The sequence below is a fragment of the Moschus berezovskii genome, chromosome 18 (genome assembly GCF_049115385.1).
Source record: "Moschus berezovskii isolate FMDL1 chromosome 18, NW_MosBer_1.0, whole genome shotgun sequence".
Taxonomy (NCBI): Eukaryota; Metazoa; Chordata; class Mammalia; order Artiodactyla; family Moschidae; genus Moschus; species Moschus berezovskii.
In genome coordinates this window covers 12,043,807-12,061,821 of record NC_142477.1, presented here as the reverse complement: position 1 = coordinate 12,061,821, position 18,015 = coordinate 12,043,807, and the positions used below count along the sequence as shown (strand labels likewise).

At 45.2% G+C, this 18,015-nt stretch overlaps 1 pseudogene; it reads right to left on the bottom strand.

The window, feature by feature from the left end:
• Nucleotides 1-14,920: 14,920 nt before the first annotated feature.
• On the bottom strand, nucleotides 14,921-15,325 carry LOC129553079 (DNA-directed RNA polymerases I, II, and III subunit RPABC2 pseudogene; annotated as a pseudogene).
• Between the last annotated feature and the right edge of the window lie 2,690 nt (nucleotides 15,326-18,015).

Here is an 18,015-nt window from a genome sequence, read left to right as displayed (position 1 = left end):
TCCAGACATGAATAGCTCAAGTTCAATGCCCATTAAAATGCCCATCCAATGCCCATTCTTGGATGAATTATCCAAGAATCCATTTGTATGCAACTCTATAACTACAAGGGACTAAGCCAAGAAATTCACGGGGCTTTGTGAAGAATGTATTCAGGAGCTCAAACCAATTTTCTCCTGAGCTTTGTGACAAGCCTCAAAGATTGGGAGAAGCAATAGACAGGACCTGGTTTGTTGTGAAAGCCACTGTCGCTTCCTGCATGAGCTTCAGTCTCGGGTAGCATGTTAGGAGGTTGGGATCTTGGAAGAGAGATGCAGACTCACTGTAAAGTTAGCCACCAGAGCAAGCCAATAAGTAGGCAAGGTAAACAAGACAAAATTTCCATTGATAATTTACCTGGAAAATCAAGATTCAGCAAAGTAAAATGATTTTTTTTTTTATTTATTTATTTCCAATTTTATTTATTTATTTTTTTCAAGTTGACACAGACTAAATTTCTTTAAACAAACTTACTTATACTCCAGAGTCCTTTAAAAACTTAATAGCATTTATACACTGAAGGTATTTGATTTTCTTGTAACTAGCACTTCAAAAGCAACAAGCATTTGAAGCAACAAGCATTTGACCCAACAAGTAAAACTTTCTACAGATCATAACTTTTATAAATAAAATAAATTAAATGTACAGTGAATAAGTTCTCTGAAATATTTCAATATTTCTGCAGGTTTAGTAACATCGTAAAATACATTTCAACTAAAATTCACAAATCTAAAAACCTGTTAGGCATTTTTAGGCGTTTTAAGATGGAAATGAAGACCAATGTTACATCGTAATATGCCAATTACAAATAGTACTTCAAATAGCAAATACTACAGTTTGTCCCAAACTTTAAAAACTATTCATGAACTCAACACTGAACTATTGATGGCTATGAGAATTGTTTCCTAGCCTTTTTGAAAATTTCAACCCATTTACGTTTAAGGTAATTATTGATAAGTACGATCCCGAAGCCATTTTCTTTATTGCTTTGGGTTCAAGTTTATACACTCTTTCTGTTTATCCTGTCTATAGAAGATCCTTTAGCATTTGTTGGAGAGCTGGTTTGGTGATGCTGAATTCCCTCAGCTTTTGCTTGTCTGTAAAGCTTTTGATTTCTCCTTCATATTTGAATGAGATCCTTGCTGGGTATAGTAATCTGGGCTGTAGGGTATTTTCTTTCATCACTTTAAGTATGTCTTGCCACTCCCTTCTGGCCTGAAGAGTTTCTGTTGAAAGATCAGCTGTTATCCTTATGGGAATCCCCTTATGTGTTATTTGCTGCTTTTCCCTTGCTGCTTTTAATATTTGTTCTTTGTGTTTGATCTTTGTTAATTTGATTAATATGTGTCTTGGAGTATTTCGCCTTGGGTTTATCCTGTTGGGGACTCTCTGGGTTTCTTGGACTTGGGTGATTATTTCTTTCCCCATTTTAGGGAAGTTTTCAACTATTATCTCCTCAAGTAGTCTCTCATGGTCTTTCTTTTTGTCTTCTTCTTCTGGGACTCCTATGATTCGAATGTTGGCGCGTTTAACATTGTCCCAGAGGTCTCTAATATTGTCCTCATTTCTTTTAATTCGTTTTTCTTTTTTCCTCTCTGTTTCATTTATTTCTACAATTCTATCTTCTAGCTCGCTTATCCTGTCTTCTGCCTCTGTTATTCTACTGTTTGTTCCCTCCAGAGTGTTTCTGATCTCATCTATTGCATTATTCATCGTATATTGACTCTTTTTTATTTCTTCTAAGTCCTTATTAAATCTTTCTTCCATCTTCTCAATCTTTTTCTCCAGGTTATTTATCTGTAACTCCATTTTGCTTTCAAGATTTTGAATCATTTTCACCATCAAAATTTGAAATTCTTTATCAGGTAAATTCCCTATATCTTCTCCTTTTGTTTGTGTTGGTGGGCAATTATCTTGTTCCTTTACTTGCTGGGTATTTCTCTGCCTCTTCATCTTGCTTATATTGCTTTGCTTGGGGTGGCCTTTCCCTCTTCTTGCAGTTTGTGGAGTTCTCTTTATTACGTAGTTTCTTCACTGTGTGTGGGGTTGGACGGGTGACTTGTCCGGGTTCCCTGGTTAGGGAAGCATGTGTCGGTGTTCTGGTGGGTGGAGCTGGATTTCTTCTCTCTCCTTTAGAAGACAATGGGCTGCTTTTCTGGGAGCCTGATGTCCTCTGCCAGTATTCAGAAGTTGTTTTGTGGACTTTACTCCGCGTTCAAATGTTCTTTTGATGAATTTGTGGGGGAGAAAGTGGTCTTGCCATCTTATCCCTCTGCCATCTTGTTCCTTCCTCCCCAGAACACTGGATTCTTATATTCCACTTGGTCGTGGAGTATCTCTTCCCAGCTGCTCCAGCAAGGCGCAGCTGCTGTACCTTACCTTGGACGAGGGGTATCTCCTCAAGGCCGCGCCTCCTGCTTTGAATGTAGATCAGCTCCTCTCGGCCCTCCGGTGCCCAAGCAGCCACCGCCTCCTGAACGTGGTACAGCTCCTCTCGGCCACCGCCCTAACCCTGGGAGCGGGGTTGCTCATCTCAGCCACGATTCTCCACGTGGTCGGTTGCGCCGGAGCCGGGCGTCTCTCGCGTCTGCGCCTCCAGAGCCGGGCGTCTCCCGCGTCTGCGCCTGCGCCGCCAGAGCCGGGCGTCTCCCGCGTCTGCCGTAAAATGAATTTAAGATAAGAATTCTAGTAAAACCAAGAAAAATAGGAACATGAAATGAGCTAATTTAATATAAGTCTGAGTCATCTGGAAACGTAGTCATTGATCTCATATTTAATTCCACGACCGTTTTGTTATTATGATTCATAATATTTATTGAATAATATTGTGGAAATGCATGAAGATCAACCACATGAGAAAAACACAGGTTATTCATGCAGAGCTTGCCATCGGCAAGGGAATCAGCACCATCACTTGTGTTTGGAAGAGACTCAACGGCAGGCAGAGGCATGAGAAAGGTTTTGTTGGGGGGAAAGGACGAGGGACAGCTCAGAGGTGCCCCATTGGATGATGCTGGTCTGGGATGCGGGACCAAGCAGAAGAAGGACATCCTGTGTGATTGGTTAGGGGGTGCACATTTGGCTTTCTGTGTGTTTTTGTGAGCGTGTGCCTGACTCTTTGCAACACCATGGACTGTAGCCCGCCAGGCTCCTCTGTCCGTGGGATTCACCAGGCAAGAATACCAGAGTGGGTTGCTATTTCCTCCTCCAGGGGATCTTCCTGACCCAGGGATCGAGCCTGTGTCTTTTGTGTCTCCTGCATTTGCAGGCAGATTCTTTACCACTGAGCCACCTGGGAAGCCCACGGCTTTCTCTGGCTTGTCCTAAGTTGGAAGCAGGGCAAACGTTAGGGAAGCTGCTTCTTTAGAGCAGATGGTTCCAGGAGTTGTTGTATGGTTATTGTGTGGTTTCCAGGATCAGTTCCTAGAGGTAGTCTGACTTCCTACCAGTCTGCCACAGAGAGCAGTTTGGTTTTCATAGAAAATGGGCTGGTTTCCTGAGTCGGATACTGCAAGTTGTGGGTTGGAGTGCTGTCTTTCTATCTGGTTAGCCCTTGTCCACTTGTATACTGTCTCCCATTATTCTATATTGCTGTGAGAATTCCAGTTTTACAGAGTAAGAAACGGAGGCTTCATCAGTTCAGTTTATGAGGCTGACCCACAGAGTAAGTGATGGGCTCAATGGTTAGATTCAGGTCATCTGACTCAGAAGCCTGATCTGGACACTGTGAGCAGGGCTCACAGGTGAGGTTGGTGGTACTTTATGATGAACAAATCAAGAGGTAACTGAGACCAGCTTGTCTGCCTGGTTCTTCGTTCTCCATTCTATTGGAGATTTTACTCCAATCCTCTCTCTCAGTGTGTCTTTCTTTTCAGAATAGTAAATCAACTTCTATTGCAGTAAGTAAGTATTAGGTGCTTCAGTCATGTCCGATTAAATGCAACCCCAAGAACTGTAGCCCGCCAGGCTCCTCTGTCCATGGGATTTCCCAGGCAAGAATATTGGAGTGGGTTGCCATTTCCTTCTCCAGGGGATCTTCCTGACCCAGGGATCGAAACCAGATCTCTTGTATTGCAGGCAGAGTCTTTACTGTCTGAGCCACCAGGGAAGCAGTGTGCTAGTATCTAAGCAAGGAAATGACCTGAACACATTAGTCTCTTGAATAGAAGGCCAGGGTAGAGAAGGATTCATATCTTCCCAGAGAATGAATGCCTCATGCCCACCCCAGGCTGCGTCTTTCATTTTATCAACAATGAACAAACAATACCTCCTAGGCAGGAGCTCACGACACCCAGCACTAAAGTCTGCAGTAAAATCAAGTGAGAAAAGTGCTCAATTAAAAGTTTGGCCGAACGTATAGTTGTTTCAGAAGAATGTGAGGACCTTTTAATGCCCTTTCTCAATAAATAGATCTTAAATTGATATCCTTTAAAAATTCAAAAGCAAAATAATTTGAATGAAATAGCATAATTGGGAAATTATACAGAAATGAAGTGAAATAAAATTTGGGGAGCATGAATATTCTAATTAGATGCGTTTTTGAATTTTGTTGCTATCATAAGCCTCTGCATTTTCAAAGGTTAAAGTGCTTTGTGCTCTTCTGCTGCAGTCGGCAGCCCTCACAGAAGAACGTTAGGGATGCTGAGGGAGTTATGAACATATGCAAATGACTTAAGTTTTGGATTACATTTTGCAACATCTTTACAGAAAAAGAAAAGTGAAGAACAATGTTTCTTTGTTCAAATTGTCAAATAGCCTAGGCTGAATCAAAGATGAATAAGGATTATATTTACCAGTGCTAGAGAATATTAGAACTTGCCATGCCTGGGAACGTGTGGCATGTGAAAACAGAGGCTGGAGAAGAACGCTGGTAGTGTGATTGATTTTGCTGCCCATTTACTAAACTTCTCTGAAGAAGACTTTGGAAGTGATCTAATTCAACCTCACTGTCGACATATTAGTCTTAGGAAATGTCAAGGTTGAACATAGGCATACAACTAGGAGTTTCAGAGATAGTACTGGAAATCACTCTTGACTCCTAGCACTTTGTGCCTTAGCGATCTTCCATTTTTTATTTCATCCGTTTCATCGCATTTCTTGGATATCTTCAGTGTGACAACTATCCTGGGACCCGGATGTTAAAATGAACAAGGGAGACAAAGTCCCTGCACTGAATCTACTCTTGACATTCTGTCTCCAAAACACTCTTCCCTGGTTGGGACTGTTAGACCCAATCTCCAGATTCTGTCCAGTACAATTTTCATTTCTTACAAAGGTTTTCTGTTTGTCAGTTTTTCTTACATGTCATTATTTCCCCTAGATTAACCCAAAAGAATCTAAATAAAGCTAGACATTTCATTAGGCAAAGAACTGCTCCTTGGTCCTTTGCTACAACTCACCTGTGGCCAGGTATTATTCCATTTCCTTTTTGAAGTTTCAATAGTTGTTGATCTAAGTGGTCTTTCCTTGAAGCCAATTTAAATAAATATTATAAGGTACAATGGTTTAAATGTTTTTTATATCAGAGTCCATAAAGATATGCAATGTCGTTTTTCTATCATCTTCTTGTTGCTTTAGGGGCAGCATAAGAAACTAAGTTGTTGAAGGAATGTAATTTCCTTTTTAAAGTCCTTTTGATGCTAAAATCCTTTATGGTTAAATGGAAATTTACTTTCCAAAATTAAAAACATATGCCTCTAAATGCTTTATGGTCATTTCTCTTCCCTGTTGGAACATGACCATTTACTGTAAAGGACATTTGTCATTTTTGCAGTTCACTAGCCATCAACCCTCATTTTAATAACAGCTTTTTCAGGAACTCAGCCTTCACTGGACACATGTGTACCAAACCAGATTCATCACCCCTCTTACCCTGGAGTGGTGCCCCAGAGCAGAGGGACACTCAGGATCAGAGCTTCCCAGAGAGGCCTCTGGAGATGCTGAACGTGTTGATTCAGTTTCCTCTTAAATCACACCATTTAAATCACAGCCTCATAAAACTTCCTTGATCCCTGATTTCACCAAGTTTACTTCCATCTCTTAAAACTGAAGATACTTCATCATCCATAAAGTATTTCTGTATTGAAGTATTTACTTAAGTACTATTACTTAAAGCGAATGTTCAGTTCAGTTCAGTTCAGTCGCTCAGTCGTGTCCGACTCTTTGCGACCCCATGAATCACAGCACGCCAGGCCTCCCACTCCCGGAGTTGACTCAAACTCATGTCCACAGAGTCGGTGATGCCATCCAGCCATCTCATCCTCTGTCTTTCCCGTCTCCTCCTGCCCCCAATCCCTCCCAGCATCAGAGTCTTTTCCAGTGAGTCAACTCTTCTCATGAGGTGGCCAAAGTATTAGAGTTTCAGCTTTAGCATCAGTCCTTCCAGTGAACACCCAGGACTGATCTCCTTTAGAATGGACTGGTTGGCTCTCCTTTCAGTCCAAGAGACTCTCAAGAGTCTTCTCCAACACTGCAGTTCAAAAGCATCAATTCTTCGGTGCTCAGCTTTCTTCATGGTCCAACTCTCACATCCATACATGACCATGGGAAAAACCATAGCCTTGACTAGACAGACTTTGTTGGCAAAGTAATGTCTCTTTTTTTTAATATGCTATCTAGGTTGGTCATAACTTACCTTCCAAGGAGTAGTGTCTTTTAATTTCATGGCTGCAATCAGCATCTGCAGTGATTTTGGATCCCAGAAAAATAAAGTCTGACACTGTTTCCACTGTTTCCCCATCCATTTCCCATGAAGTGATGGGACCGGATGCCATGATCTTGGTTTTCTGAATGTTGAGCTTCAAGCCAACCTTTTCACTCTCCTCTTTCACTTTCATCAGGAGGCTTTTGAGTTCCTCTTCACTTTCTGCCATAAGGGTGGTGTCATCTGCATATCTGAGGTTATTGATATTTCTCCCGGCAATCTTGATTCCAGCTTGTGCTTCTTCCAGCCCAGCATTCCTCATGATGTACTCTGCATATAAGTTAAACAAGCAGGGTGACAATATACAGCCTTGACGTGCCCTTTTCCTGTTTGGGGCCAGTCTGTTGCTCCACGCCCAGTTCTGACCGCTGCTTCATGACCTGGGGTCACAAAGAGTCAGACACGCCCTCGGGACTAAGCAGCCACTGAATGTCAGAAAAGCGCGTGCGTGAGGTCCGGTTCCGCCCATCACCTTCTGACGCCACTTTGCTGGAATCAAAGACAGGAAGAAATGGTCTCTCCTCTCTCCTCTACACCATGCAGTGGGAAGGGATGTCAGGAAAGCGCGTGCGTGAGGTCCGGTTCCGCCCATCACCTTCTGACGCCACTTTGCTGAAATCAAAGACAGGAAGAAATGGTCTCTCCTCTCTCCTCTACACCATGCAGTGGGAAGGAATGTCAGGAAAGCGCGTGCGTGAGGTCCGGTTCCGTCCATCACCTTCTGACGCCACTTTGCTGAAATCAAAGACAGGAAGAAATGGTCTCTCTTCTCTCCTCTACACCATGCAGTGGGAAGGGATGTCAGGAAAGCGCGTGCGTGAGGTCCGGTTCCGCCCATCACCTTCTGACGCCACTTTGCTGGAATCAAAGACAGGAAGAAATGGTCTCTCCTCTCTCCTCTACACCATGCAGTGGGAAGGGATGTCAGGAAAGCGCGTGCGTGAGGTCCGCTTCCGTCCATCACCTTCTGACGCCACTTTGCTGGAATCAAAGACAGGAAGAAATGGTCTCTCCTCTCTCCTCTACACCATGCAGTGGGAAGCTGGCTGCCCCTCCTCGAAACTGAGTTATCACTCTCTACCGCTCTTCTGGAACGCGTCAATGTCTCCTGCTGTGGCATAAACACAGCACAAAGGATGAGCCTCTGGAAGGCAGAGTCTGTGACCACCTGTGACCCAGACAGCCCGTGTCACTCCTTCCCTTGCAGTTGCTTCCCCACGGCGTCTTCTTGAATGTGGAAGGATTAGTTCCAGGATCCTCACGGATGCTTCATTCTCATTTCCATCCTCAACGGGACAACAGCAGCCTATGAACAGCTCCCCTGTGTCTAAGAGAGGAAATTCTTCCAGAGCTTGGGAGGGAAAAAATCCCTGATATTTTTACTGGTCGTAATGCACAATTACGCTCCGTAAGTCTGCTTTCTGCTTTTTTGATAAAATACCCTTGGCTCCGTCTACGGACGTTTATTGATGGCATGTCTTTGCTTCAGCACTCCCGGTTCCCTAGAATACTCCAAACCCACATCAAGTGCAGCAGAGCTCCAGAAACTTGTGCACGACCTAAAAGACAAGTACTGATGCATCTCCTCGGTCCAGCTGGAAGGTCAGTCTTAGGCAAACGGTAAGCGTGAGGACAGAGCTGCGCACAGGTCTGACAAATAGGTGTCTGTTGTCTCCTGAGGCTCAGAGCGCTGCTCTCCCTCTGCCTGGATGAACTGGGGAGGGGTGCTTAGGGATCTGAGTGGCACTGATGGGGGGACAAGCCGCCTAGACCCTCCCACACGGGCTGCTACAACATGTCTTAGGAAGGACGCACACCCAGAGATCCTATCCCAGGACACTGGATGGAAGAAGGGACCCCAGCCCTGACTCTGCCCCCAGTGAGACCTGGGACCTGGAAAGTCACTTTGCCCTCCTGCCTCAGTTTCCCCAGGGGTGGGATGAGGGGGGCTGTGACCAAACTAGCTCCAAAGGCAACACAAGCTGTGTTAACTTTGCTCCTTAAAAATATTAGGGACAAGCACAGGTCAAATTGAGATTCATAACATTGTAAACAGGTCCAAGGGTTTCATAATATTGTAAAGGATGTGCTTCTGTCCAGAAAGACAGTTAAAATGAGATGTTTGCAGCGGCAGCCAGAAGTTTCCTATGATTGAGGAGCTTGTAGATGATTATAAATGATTGCACGACTGAGGGAACACAAAGCAGAAGGCATCTCAAGATATCTACTCTTCTCTGGAGCATGGGAGCCAAAACCCATAGATTTTTGTGAAGGGGTGGGGAATGACTCAGTGCAGTGCAATCTAAGACTCCAGGTAGTTATCGGAGCAGAGCTGTGAATATGAGTTTTGTCTGTTTCGTTCTTTAGAAAGATACACATTTTTAGTTCCTATCAATTATACTACCTTGAGTCCAGGAGGAAATAACAAGGTGACAGAATTCATAAAGGTCGTTATCAAAACATGTTTTGATATAGCCACTGTAAAGCACAGAAATATTTTACATTGATTTTGCCAAAGATATTTTCCTAAACATTATAAAAGTTTTATAAAGCTCTCATTGCAATTCAGTTTTCTTTAATGGTATGATTTTCTAAAATCTAGAGTATATAGGTGCTGTTAGACACAGCTATCTTTCAGTTATAATCTTCTCTGATGGGTTTATTGAAGCAGTAGAGTGTATGAAAGCCCTTTTGTGTTCAAGACAGTGGTCTACGGGATCCTGTAAGCACCTGGCCACCCCAGACTTCCCCTGGAGAAGTTACAATCTGTGAGAGATGACATGCCAATAACCACCAAACCTGGCAGCAATAGAGAAGCACTGTTGCAAATCTTCAGTCTACAAAGTCTGCTCTTAAACTCCTGCTTAAACTACATAAACTATTGCTGATTTTTCTCAGCAAGTCTACAGAATAGAAGAAGGTGGGTACTATCACTCCAAATTAACCCACAGAGGCACCAACTCAAGTCACCAAGACCACGGTCATCAATTGAGAAATGCAGGTTTTTACTTCATCCTAATACATCAAGCTGTTCTTAAATGGGAGATACATGTCACTCCCCAAGGTCAAGATGAGAAACTCAAAACAGCTTATTGAAGGTCAGACTTCTGATTTGAGTCAGAAAGAGCAGGTGTGAGTTCTCTCAATGGAGTTGAGGCCAGCGCGTGTCTCAGAGGAGGAACAGCATGGGCAGGAGGCAGTAAGGGATGCTCAAGTGACCCACGAGCAGCGAGCTCTGCCTGAAGGGTGAGGATCCTGCAGAGCATGGAGAGGAGACAGCAGGTCAGAGTCTGCAGTGTCCAAAGTGGAGCCTGGACTGAGCAGTTTATTCTGCAAAAAGTTGGAGTCATTGGAAATATTTACATAAAAGACAGTGATAGATGGAACGGGTAATTTAGAAAGAGTAACCTGGAAGAGTCGTATGTTGTTTTTGTTTAGTCATTAAGTCACGTCGGACTCTTTGCAACCTCATGGACTGTAGCCCACCAGGCTCCTCTGTCCGTGGGATTTTCCAGGCAAGAACACTGGAGTGGGTTGTCCTTTCCTTCTCCAGGGGATCTTCCCAACCCAGGAATCAAGCCCAGGTCTCCTGCCTTGCAGGCAGACTCCTTACTCTCTGAGCCACCGGGGAAGTCCTCTCTCCTTTCAGTTCATTTCAGCTCCGTCGCTCAGTCGTGTCCGACTCTTTGCGACTCCATGAACCACAGCACGCCAGGCCTCCCTGTCCATCACCAACTCCTGGAGGTTACCCAGACTCATGTCCATCGAGTCGGTGATACCATCCAACCATCTCATCCTCTGTCTTTCTCTTCTCCTCCTGCCTTCAGTCTTTCCCAAGGAAGATTATTGAACTCAAAATGTCCAGAAGGCAGATGGAAACATGACCCTAGGGCATCCTACAAGGTCACTGTCAGAAGATTTTCAACAGTGGAGAATCTCGTGAGCTGAATGGTGTCCTCTCAAAATTCTGACACTAAAACCCTAGCCCCAGGTGACTCTATTTGGATGTAGAATCTTTTTAAAAATATTTATTCACTTGTTTGACTATATCCAGCCTTAGTTTCTGCACGTGGGATCTTCACTGTGGCACGCAGGCTCTCTAACTGGTTTGTGGGCTTAGTTGCCCTGCAGCATGTGGGCTCCTAGTTCCTTGACCAGGGATAAAACCCACATCCCCTGCACTGAAAGGCGGATTCCAAGCCACGGGATCACCAGGACATCCCAGAGATAGCATCTCTAAAATAGTAGTTAAGGTACAGTGAGGCTTCCCTTGTGGCTCAATCAGTAAAGACTCAGCCTGCAATGCAGGAGACTTGGGTTCCATCACTGGGTCAGGAAGATCCCCTGGAGAAGGAAATGGCAACCCACTCCAGTATTCTTGCCTAGAGAATTCCATGGGCAGAGGAGGCTGGTGGGCCACAGTCCATGGGGTTGCAAGAGTCAGACACAACTTAGAGGCTAAAACGCCAACCACCACCAGGTACAGTGAGGTCACTAAGGTGGACCCTGATTCATCTTCCTGGCATCCTTGTAGGAAGAGGAAGTTAGGACACAGATATTCGCCGAGGGAAGACCATGTGAAGATACCAGAAAGTGATCATCGCCGTGCTCAGGGAGAGCCTTCGGAAGAAACCAGCTCCGTGACAACTTCGTCTTGGACTTCCAGCCTCCAGGACTGTGAAAAGATGAGTTTCCATCGTGTCAGCTGCCCAGTCTGTGGTTTCTTCCTGTAACAGCCAGAGTGGACTTACACAGCAACTTCAGAAAGACTCTCCCAGGGATCACCCTGGAGTTTGAAACAGAAGCTTGTGATCTCACGTTTGTACCATTTGCACATTCCCGCAGAAGCTGTGTGAGATGCTCTGAAACCCTGTTCAAGTTGCAGCTTGATTCACACTTCACTGAAGCTCACTGTGCTGTCATTTTTCACCCGCAACTACCCCATAAGTGACTCAAATTCTTTAACCTATATTTAGAGGAAAATTGCTGATCAGAAGAGGCAGAGAGCCCCCTGAAGTGGGGCAGTTTGCTGGCAACCCGCAGGGAATACTCATGACCCATCAGTGCTGTAGGTGCTATCTTTTCCCCACGAGGCTGCAGTCGTGGTTCTGGTCTCGCGTGAGTTTTTCTAGGACTTTGCTGCACCCCCTGCTTAGCTGGAGCAGTGTTCTCCTTCACTTGAGCGTGGGCTATTGCAGACACCACCTCTATGAATAGCGTGTGATGAAAGCGATACTTCGGGGCCTGGCTGTCTCCCTGTCGGATGCTCAACCTTGGAACACAGCTGCTAGGCTGTGCAGAAGCTCAGGTCACATGGAAAAGCCACATGTAGATGCTTCAAGCCAACAGCCTGGGTTCCATGTGACAGTCACGCATGTGGGTGAATGAAGCTTCAGATGGTCCCAGTCCCAGCCCTGCTACTTCCTTACTCCCCCTTCTTGAGCTGCACAGACTCATGCCAAGATTTTTCCTTGAAAATTCAACCTTTTAAGGCCACCTTTGAGGAAGGGGAAAGGCACCTTTTCTCTTGGCCTCTGGCCAGCACCAGCCAGCAGCCTGGAGGTCCAGCATCCCTGAGACCTGTTGGGGGGTCTTCAGTGTCCCTGTGAGTCTGGGGCAGCAAGAAGGTCCTTCAGGGACATTGCAGGCAGAGTTCGTGGTCCAGTGATAACTGGCTTTCCAAGAGGCAGGCTTATTTGCGGGGTAACATGGAACGCTCTAAAGACTTCCAGAAGTCATAAAGTATCCTTGGGGGAAAGAACTGAAGCTCCATTACTAGCATGGTGGGGACTTAAACCAGGAATGAACCCACTACCTGCTCTCCCATAAGCCTGCTTCTGCCCCTGGCAACTCCCATGATCCCTCAGTTGAGAGGCTTACACTGTCCACATGGGCCTCAGCTTGTGCAAACTATACACACTCATCTTCTCAGACTCAAGCAGAATTCTAGATGGTTGCCACCAGGAAAGCTGGCAAACTTTAAAAACATAATCCCTATAAAGCTGATAGCATGCTTGGAAGTAAGCAATTTGACACACTGTAGATGGAGAGAACTTTGCCAAAGAACAATTTAGCAATGACACCAAAAGCCTGACATAGATGCACAAAAAATGCTTTTTCCCCAGCAACTCTTTTATTTTATTATATTAAACAAAATTTTTATTACATAAATTACAGGTACACAAAATACCAATTCACAATTTTTAAAGGCTATACTCCATTTGTGGTGAAATAGATGTATCAATTCGATTCCATAACTTCACTCACAGGATTGAATCTTAAGAATCTAGTCATGGATGTACACAAAAATATGCCTACAAAGGCACTCACTGAAATTTTGTTTTCAATAGTGACTGTTGGAAACCAACGAAATCTCCAAAACAGAGATTGGGTATTCATGTAAGTGAAATCAGTACAGGCCCCGAGAGTGATTAGAATACCTCTGAACACCTGCAGCAGGAAAATGCCTGTTCTAACGTCAGGAAGGACAGTACCTGGTAGCAGCACTTTGAATCCATGTGAACAGCTGCAACAGAGCAGGACCCTATGGTCCTTCCCACCATGGTCTCTGCCTGTCTTTCGTCTGCAGAAAAGCTTGAACCAAAGAACAAGTTTAATCAGAGAAGTGGGAACATGTAGAAACAAAGGAAAACAGTCACACAAGATCTAATAATAACAGCTTAGTCGTTAAACACAATTCAGGACCTTTAGCTCCTCCGCTTACCTGGTAACTCAGGTTGGTAAAAGCGTCTTCCTGCAATGAGGGAGACCCGGGTTCAATCCCTGGGTGGGGAAGATCCCCTGGAGAAGGAAATGGCAGCTCGCTCCAGTACTCTTGCCTGAAAAATCCCACAGATGGAGGAGCCCGGTAGGCTATAGCCCATGGGGTCACAAAGAGCTGGACATGACTGAACGACTTCACAAGAGCTGTAGCTAATATTCTGAGCCATATCTGGTGAGCTGTCTTGTAGACACTGTAACCCCCACCAGGTGGAGAAGTTAACTACAGGGTGACCAGCCTGCAGCCAGGTCATAAGCTGCCACCATTCTGAGAACTGGCCTCAAAGGATGAAGGAAATGAATTGACCCTGGAACTGAAGACTAACTGTACCTAAGACAATCAAGAGGACGCTGATCAGACCACCGCATGACCGATTTCCAGACGACCTTTGGTGCAGACTGTGCTATTTCTGCACATGGCCCCTTCCCTCCATATAGAAAAGCTCTTGTCCATGGATTGTCAGTGGAGGGAGTCAGCCTTTGTACAGGAGTCCACCCTTCCCCCCCTCAGCCCTCCACCCCGGGTGCCCGCCTCTGAAATAAACCAAATTTCCTTTCCATTAACCTTTCCTCTGGAGTACTGGCTTTAAAGCAATGAGTCTCTGGACCACATTTTTGGTAACACAGCCTCGTTATCCTAAGAAACACAATCAAACAACTTGCCATCACCTTCCTCAGGGTGGGAGGATAACCCAGTCAGTTTGGCTCTTGGTGTTCACATTCTTCTTTCCCACCCTCTTCCTCACTAACAGTCCCAATCGTGTTTGGATCACAGTGTGCAAAGCACAAAGGTCTCCACTTCCCAGACCTCCCCAAAGCTAGTCAAGCAGATGAAGCAGAAGGCAGCTGCAGACTTCTGAGAAAGCCCTGCTTTAGTGCAGGGCCCCCTTTTCTCCTTGATTTCTCTGAATCCCCATGCTTCCTTCTCTCCCTTTCTAAAACGCAGATATAATACTTAGAGCAGCTGTCTTTTGACCAAAAGAGGGGATATCTTCAGGGGCCGGAGGATGAAGGAGCCCTGGTTTCTAAAGGCATTGCACCAGCCCTGGACCAATTATATGAGAACGACAACCCTCAGGACATTAAGCTACCATTTCTTGGGTTCAGCCACTCAGTCGTGTCTGACTCTTTGCAACCCCGTGGACTCTAGCCGGCCAAGCTCCTCTGTCCAAGGGATTCTCCAGGCAAGAATACTGGAGTGAGTTGCCATCACCTACTCCACGGATTTCTGTTACTGATTCACATTTTAAACCAATTTTAAAAAATGGATAAAACGTTAAATACACAGTCAGTTGTGTTTTTTGTTTTAGGTTGAAGAATTTACTATTTTCACGTATAAAGACTATACAAAGACTATGAGACGAGCCACGGCGGAGGCCCAGTGCGGAGGAGACTCCGGCTCAGTCGCTGATGATGAGCTCCTCAACGCCCGGGGCTTCATGGCTCAGGAACGATGATGGGGATCTTCCGGGCCTTGAGCTCCTTCATGGCGATCAGTAAGGGATCTGTCTCCCCCTCTAGCTCCACCATCACAGGGGCGCACATCGCAATCTGAAGGGCTCGGGTGCCCAGCACGCGGGCTCGCTCATACTTGGTCATATGCGGTGTGGTGATGCATGTCTGGTTGGCCTGCGGTCGCTCTCCAGAAGGGAGGATCTCAACATTCTCCCGGCCCTCCTCCTAGGCATTCTCCAAGTCATCGAGCCCGTCATCCTCCTCCGTGTCATCAAAGTCGTCTCCGTCAAAACTGTCCTCGTTGTCTGACATGACGCCCGCGCAGCAGCCACCGTGTTCCGCGACCCAGAGCCGCGGAGACCGGCGAACAGCGGACCTCCGCCTCGCCCGATGCCAAGCGTACTCTCACCCAGTCAGTTTAAAAGATTTTTAATAAAATGTCCACAGGGCTTCCCTGATAGCTCACAGAGTAAAGAATCTGCCTGCAATGCAGGAGATTCTGGTTTGACCCCTGGGTCAGGAACATCCCCTGGAGAAGGGAATGTTCTTTTATAATAGTGTTAAAATATATTATTTTCCTAAATATCCTTCTTATCAAGTGTCTCTACTGTGTAAGCACCTCATATAAAGAGTATGTAATGGTTGGAATAAAAATGGACATTTCTGTTAGTACATGAAGGGTGATGTTTGCCATTTCCAGGCATGTTAGCTGCCAGGCAGCTGGAAAGCAATGACAACCCTCTTGTACAGTTTAATTGCTTGACCTGGAAAAACAGAACCACTTTAGCACAAGGCTCCGGAGCTAGCCGAAATGTACAAGCACCATATCAGCGTGGCTACCAAATTCCCTATACAAAGCTGGAAAACGTTTTGTCTGGGTTCAAAACAAGCGAAATATATCTATGGCTTTAGCATCCTGTCACAAACACATTCAAGTGTTAGGTTTCTCAGCATTTATTCCATCAACGGAGCTGAAAACCATACAATTAGGAGGAAGCCCCACTGTATTGCCTTCAGACTGAAAGCAGCTCATTACTGGTTGATGTCAAGTAGCATCTCCAAACTCCCAGGTTTCTTAAATCTGAGACCAGAAAAGCATTTAAGAACTTCAGGTACGGTTGCCCTCACAGTGCTGTCTCTCAGCCCCTCCTCCGCTGTATCTTTCACTTACCCTCTTCCACAACCTTTGTCCCCTCACCAATCATCAACCAATCCTCTCTGTCCTGGAGGAAGGAGGAGTGGGCAAATACGTATTAATATCAAGACCCTCATGCTGGGAAAGATTGAAGGCAAAAGGGGATGGGGCGACAGAGGATGAGATGGCTGAATGGCCATCTCCAACTCAATGGACAAACTCCGGGACACAGTGAGGGACAGGGAAGCCTGGCGTGCTACAGTCCACGGGGTCGGAGAGAGTCAGTTATGACTTAGTGACTGAACAGCAGCAATGAACGATGCAAAGTACGGTATCTGTTAAGTCAGATTTCTGGATGTTTTGGTGGTAGCTTCGACTCCCAGAATCTGTGTTTTTAAAATACTAAGTGACATTCTGTTCTATCAGTCACCTGTTGGCCATCTTTATTGTATAAATTAACATTTGATGAGCATTTTGAATATTCTAGGAGAAAGCCTGGACTATCATATAGTCTGTGTGAAATTTTCCATGTAACTGTGTAACTGTGACCTAGATGCATTCCTTCTAATAGAAACTACATAATACATGTCACTTCAAAATTTTTTTAAAGGTCTGAGCTGATGTCATATCAAAAGGCAAAAGTGCACAGTTTCTGTCCAGCCCATGTTCCGTAAGTATACAAATCTATCTGTGTAACTGCCAGTCGCATTTCCAACCAACAAACTACAGTAAGCCCTCCACACAGGCTTAGCACTGCTTGCTGAGAAAGTGGGGTGGGGGCTTGTGAGTAACCCCTGATGCTGCTGCTGCTGCTGCTGAGTCACTTCAGTCGTGTCCGACTCTGTGTGACCCCTTAGACGGAAGCCCACCAGGCTCCCCCGTCCTTGGGATTCTCCAGGCAAGAACACTGGAGTGGGTTGCCATTTCCTTCTCCAATGTGTGAAAGCGGAAAGTGAAAAGTGAAAGTGAAGTCGCTCAGTCGTGTCCGACCCTTAGCGAGCCCACGGACTGCAGCCTACCAGGCTCCTCCATCCATGGGATTTTCTAGGCAAGGGTACTGGAGTGGCTTGCCATCAGATCACAGCTTTTGCACAGTTTAAGGTGAGTTCTCTGATGAGTTCTCAGGGGCTTCAGTTTCTTTATGATAAAGAACTTGAAACAAGAGAGGAGCTGGCCCCTGGGAGTATTAGAAGGGAGTGGGCAGTTCAAAAAGAGTCACGTGTATGCTCCTTAGACATGGAGCCCAGGACTGTCTTATGTTTTAACGTTGTTGTTCAGTCACTAAATTGTGTCTGAGGCTTTGTGACCCCATGGACTGCGGCACGCCAGGCTCCTCTGTCCTTCACTATCTCTGAGAGTTTGCTCAAATCCACGTTCTTTGAATCAGTGATGCTATCTAACTATCTCATCCTCTGCTGCCCCCTTCTCCTTTTGCCTTCAATCTTTCCCAATATCAGGGTCTTTTCCAGTGAATCAAATCTTCGCATCAGGTGGCCAAAGTATTGGGGCTTCAGCTTCAGCATCAGTCCTTCCAGTGAATATTTCAGGATTGGTTTCCTTTAGGATTGACAGGTTTAATGTCCTGGTCTGATAAATATTTATAAATATGCTGAGGGAATTTTTTTCCCACAAATTTCACAAAGCCCCACAAGGAATCAATTATTCAAGAAAATTTAAATGTATAGGTCCCAAACAATTTCCCTTAGAAATGTTACTTCAATAAAATACACAGTTCATAATTTTAACTCATGAATCTATCGTTTTTACTCTATTAATATTTCTGAATATTCAGCAATATACCTCTAGGCATGATTAGTTGCTAACATTGACTATTTGACCTCACCCATTTGTTCACATGTAGGGCTAGTATTAATTAACCCTTTCCTTCCTTCACTTCTGGTGTTC